The sequence below is a fragment of the Muntiacus reevesi genome, chromosome 1 (assembly GCF_963930625.1).
Source record: "Muntiacus reevesi chromosome 1, mMunRee1.1, whole genome shotgun sequence".
In the NCBI taxonomy this organism is placed as follows: domain Eukaryota; kingdom Metazoa; phylum Chordata; class Mammalia; order Artiodactyla; family Cervidae; genus Muntiacus; species Muntiacus reevesi.
In genome coordinates, this window is record NC_089249.1 from 94,371,888 (window position 1) to 94,377,887 (window position 6,000).

A 6,000-nucleotide genomic window follows, 5' to 3' on the forward strand; every position below is an offset into this window, starting at 1 on the left:
GCAAAGATTCTTTTCACCGGAAAAGACCCTGATGCTGGAAAAGTTTGAGGGTATGAGAAGAAGGGGATGACAGAGGATTAGATGGTTAGATGGCATCAGTGACTCAATGGACATGAGTTTGACCAAACTGTGGCAAATAGTGAAGGACGGGGATGCCTGGTGTGCTGCAGTCCATGGGGTTGCAAAGAGTCAGACACAACACTAAGTCGTGTCTGACTCATGGCAACCCCATGCCAGGCTCCCCTGTCCATGGGATTCTCCAGGCAAGAATACAGGAGTGGGTTGTCATTTCCTTCTCCAAGACACAATTGAGCGACTGAATAACAACAACAGTCATGTTTTGTGGAACAGGGGACGAGGATTTCATACGAAGTTTGCCTGCTAAGTTACTTCAGTTATGTATGATTCTTTGCGACCCTGTGAACTGTAGTCCACCAGGCTTCTCTGTCCCTGGGCTTCACCAGGCAATAATACTGGAGTGGGTTGCCTTCCTTCTCCAGGGGATCTTTCCAACCCAGGAATCAAATCTGTGTCTCATGTCTCCTGCCCTGGCAGGTGAGTTCTTTACCACTATCGCCACTTGGGAAGCTCATATGAAGTTTGAGGATACACAGTCCAGCTCATAACACTCCACTTTCTAGACCGCTGATATTCACGTTCTCATATGCAAAATACATGTGTCCATATCACAACATCCAAACATCTTAACCATTCCATCATCAACTCTAGATCCCAAATCTTATCTAAATGACATCTAAATCAGATTCAGTTCAGTTCAGTTCAATCGCTAAGTTGTGTCCGACTCTTTGTGACACCATGAGTCGCAGCAGGCCAGGCCTCCATGTCCATCTCCAACTCCCGGAGTAAACTCAAATTCATGTCCATCAAGTCGGTGATGCCATCCAGCCATCTCATCCTCTGTCATCCCCTTCTCCTCCTACCCCCAATCCCTTCCAGCATCAGGGTCTTTTCCAATCAGTCAACTCTTCACATGAGGTGGCCAAAGTATTGGAGCTTCAGCTGCAGCATCAGTCCTTCCAATGAACACCCAGGACTGATCTCCTTTAGGATGGACTGGTTGGATCTTCTTGCAGTCCAAGGGACTCTCAAGAGTCTTCTCCAACACCACAGCATCAATTCAAAAAGCATCAATTTTTTGTCACTCAGCTTTCTTTACAGTCCAACTCTCACATCCATACATGACCACTGGAAAAACCATAGCCTTGACTAGACGGATCTTTGTTGGCAAAGTAATGTCTCTGCTTTTTAATAGGCTATCTAGGTTTGTCATCACTTTCCATCCAAGGAGTAAGCATCTTTTAATTTCATGGCTGCAATCACCATCTGCAGTGATTTTGGAGCCCCAAAAAATAAAGTCTGACTCTGTTTCCCCATCTATTTCCCATGAGCATAAGATGCCATGATCTTAGTTTTCTTAATGTTGAGCTTTAAGCTAACCTTTTCACTCTCCTCTTTCACTTTCATCAAGAAGCTTTTTAGTTCCTCTTCACTTTCTGCCCTAAAGGTGGTATCATCTACAGATCTGAGGTTATTGATATTTCTCCTGGCAATTTTGATTCCAGTTTGTGCTTCTTCCAGACCAGAATTTCTCATGATATACTCTGCATATAAGTTAAATAAGCAAGGTGACAATAGACAGCCTTGACATACTCCTTTTCCTATTTGGAACCAGTCTGTTGTTCCATGTCCAGTTCTAACTTGCTTCCTGACCTGCATACGGGTTTCTCAAGAGGCAGGTCAGGTGGTCTGGTATTCCCATCTCTTTCAGAATTTTCCAGTTTATAGTGATCCACACAGTCACAGGCTTTGGCGTAGTCAATAAAGCAGAAATAGATGTTTTTCTGGAACTCTTTTGCTTTTTTGATGATCCACAGGATGTTGGCAATTTGATCTCTGGTTCCTCTGCCTTTTCTAAAACCAGCTTGAATATCTGCAAGTTCACGGTTCACGTATTGCTGAAGCCTGGCTTGGAGAATTTTGAGCATTACTTTACTAACGTGTGAGGTGAGTGCAATTGTGCAGTAGTTTGAGCCTTTCTTTGGGACTGGAATGAAAACTGACCTTTTCCAGTCCTGTGGCCACTGCTGAGGTTTCCAAATTTGCTGGCATATTGAGTGCAGCACTTTCACAGCATCAGCTTTTAGGATTTGAAACAGCTCAACTGGAATTCCATCACCTCCACTAGCTTTGTTCGTAGTGATGCTTCCTAAGGTCGACTTGACTTCACATTCCAGGATATCTGGCTCTAGGTGAGTGATCACACCATCGTGATTATCTGGGTCATGAAGATCTTTTTTGTACAGTTCTTCTGTGTATTCTTGCCACCTCTTCTTAATATCTTCTGCTTCTGTTAGGTCCATACCATTTCTGTCCTTTATCGAAGACATCTTTGCATGAAATATTCCCTTGGTATCTCTAATTTTCTTGAAGAGATATCTAGTTTTTCCCATTCTATTGTTTTCCTCTATTTCTTTGCATTGATCGCTGAGGAAGGATTTCTTATCTCTCCTGGCTATTCTTTGGAACTCTTTGTCCAAGTGGGAATATATTTCCTTTTCTCCTTTGCTTTTCACTTCTCTTCTTTCTACAGCTATTTGTAAGTCCTCCTCAGACAACCATTTTCCTTTTTGCATTTCTTTTTCATGGGGATGGTCTTGATCCCCATCTCCTGTACAATGTCACAAACCTCCGTCCATAGTTCATCAGGCACGCTATCAGATCTAGTCCCTTAAATCTATTTCTCACTTCCACTGTATAATTATAAGGAATTTGATTTAGGTCATACCTGAATGGTCTACTGGTTTTCTCTACTTCAATTTAATTCTGAATTTGGCAATAAGGAGTTTATTATCTGAGTCACAGTTCAGTTCCCAGTCTTGTTTTTGCTGACTTTATAGAGCTTCTCAATCTTTGGCTGCAAAGAATATAATCAGTCTGATTTCAGTGTTGGCCATCTGGTGATGTCCATTTGTATTGTCTTCTCTTGTGTTGTTGGAAGGGGGTGTAGCAAGAGTCAAAGTCTAATTCACTCTGAATCTAAGTTTTTATCCAACTGTCAGCCTGTGAAATCAGATAAGATCTGCTTCCAAAATGCAATGGGGGAACAGACGTAGGATAGACATTTCTATTCTAAAAAGGAGAAATCAGAAGACAGGAGTCATTGCTTCCAAACGAGATGAAAACCTAGCATGTAACATTCCATTAGATTTTTTTTTTTTTCCTAAGGCTGGAGAATAATTCTGTTTGGCTCAGTGCTCTGTCTTCCAAGCCCACTGGGGAGGTTGTCCAGCCTGACACCAAGATGTCAGCCTTCTTACAACCCTGGGCAGCAATCTGGCCTGCTGAAACCATTCAGGTGGCTATGCCATTTGGAATCATAGAAGAAACAATCTTGGCACCTGGACCTGTGCCCTATGATACAACAGTGACAGTGTCAGGCAGCCCGTACTGATCTCTGAATTATCTTTAAAGTCATTCTTCCATTTTCGTGAAGGATAAATCATGTTCACAGATATACAACTCTGCCATCCAATTCTGTCGTATCCCAGAACAGAAGTCTGATCGCTTGCTTTCATTTTGTCTCATCTCTGTCTCCCCTTAGTCCAAGCTAGCAGTAATGAGTATAATCCATCTCTATTCCTGACTTATGCTGAGACAGCTAATTACTTCCATGAATAATACTGGTATTCTTAGTCCATTTTGGCTGCTATAAAAATACCATAAATACTTCTCACAATTTTGGAGGCGGGGGCATCCAAAATGAAAGTACCAGCATTTTTGACATCTGATAAGGACCTCTTTTGGCTTTCCGGGTGGCACTAGTGGTGAAGAACTTGCCTGCTAATGCAGGAGACTATGCGAGATGTGGGTGTGATCCCTGGGTTGGGAAGATTACCTGGAGAAGGGTATGGCAACTCACTGCAGTATTCTTGCCTGGAGAATCCCATAGACAGAGGAGCCTTACGGACTACAATCCATAGGGTCGCAAAGAGTCAGACATGACTGAAGTAACTTAGCACATATGCATGCAAGGACCCTTTTTCTGATTAATGATTGTCTTTTTGCTGTGTCCTCACATGGCTTCCCTGGTAGCTCAGACAGTAAAGAATCTGCCCACAATACAGAAGACCAGAGTTCGAACCCTGTGTGGGGAAGATCCCCTATAGCAAGATTTCCTATAGCATAGGAAATGGCAACCCACTCTATTGTTGCCTTGAGAATCCTATGGACAGAGGTGTCTGGTGGGCTACAGTTCGTGGAGTTGCAAAGAGTCAGACACGACTGAGCAACTGACACTTTCACATGGCAGAAAAATGAAGGGGGGCTCTCTGGGGTGTCTTTTTTAGGACACCAACCCCATTATGAAGGCTCCATCCTCATCATCTGATCACCTACTAAAGGCTGTATCTCTAAATATCATGTGAAGTCAACATATGAATTGGAATGACACAAACACTTAGTCTGTAGCATACATGTAGCCTCTTTATCAAATAATTGTTCAGCCATACTCTTAATGTTCTCTCAAAGCATGTTTGCTTTTTTGTTTTTGCTTTTTTAAATTATGGATGAGCTGAGACTATTCAAAATTATCAAGTCCTGGCTACTTCCTGCTTATCAAGTCCTGGCTGCTTATCAATTTCATCTTCACTTTATCTCTTTCCTTATATTTTACCATAAGCCATAAGGAGGAACTAGCCCACTTCAACACTTTGAGTAGAAATCTCAGTTAAATATCCAAGTTCATCACTTACTCAGGGAACTCTACACAATACTCTGTAATGGCCTAAAAAAGGTGTGCATATATTTATATGTATGACTGATTCACTTTGCTGTACAACTGAAACTAACAATATTGTAAATCAACTAAAATCCAATTAAAATTTTTTGAAAAGAAATGGAAAAATTCATAGAAACACAAAATCTACCAAGACTAAACTGTGAAGAAATAAGAAATCTGAATAGACCTACAAATATTAAGTAGATTGAATCAGTAATCAAAAATCTCCCAACAAAGAAAAAGCCTAGACCTGATGGTTTGCTTTACTGGTGAATTCTACCAAACACTTAAAGAAGAACTAACAGCAAGTCTCAGATTTATTTTAAAAAACTGAATAGAAGAGTACACTTCCTAACTTATTCTGTGCCCCCATTCCTCTTATATCCAAAACAAACTCTATAAGAAAACTAGACCAGTATTCATTGTGAACACTGACACAGAAATCCTCAACAAAATACTAAGAAGCAGAATTTGGCTACATATTTAAAGGATTAGACATCATAAGTAGAATTTACTCCTGGAAAGCAAGGATGGTTCAACGTATGAAAATTGATCAGTGTAACATACCATATCAATAGACTGAAAGGGAAAAATCCCACATGAACGTCTCATTTGATGCAAGGAAAGAACTTGACAAAATTCCACACCCTTTCATGATAAAACCTCTTAACAAACTAGGAGTAGAAGGAAGTTGTGTGTGTGATTGCTAAGTTGCTTTAGTCATGTCCAACTCTTTGTGAGCCCCCAGGCACCTTTGTCCATGGGGATTCTTCAGGCAAAAATATTGGAGTGGGTTGCCATGCCCTTCTCCAGAGGATCTTCCCAACCCAGGGATCGAACCTGAGTCTCTTATGTCTCCTGCATTTGTAGGTGGGCTCTTTACCACTAGCACTACCTGGGAAGCCCAGAAGGAAGCTACCTTAACAAAGTAAAAGCCATCTATGAAAAATTCACTGTGAAACTTATGCTCATTGGTGAAAGAAGAGAAGCATTTCCTCTAAGATCAGGTCCAAGGCAAAGATGCCCTCTTAACATATCTATTCAAGACAGTACTGGCAGTTCTAGTCAGATTAATTAGGCAAATTAAAAGACAAACAAAAAAACATAAGAGATATCCAAATTGGAAAAAAGAAAGTAAAATCATGGCTTTGAATATTATATGATTTAATGTATATATAAATAACCCTAAACATTCCACAGAA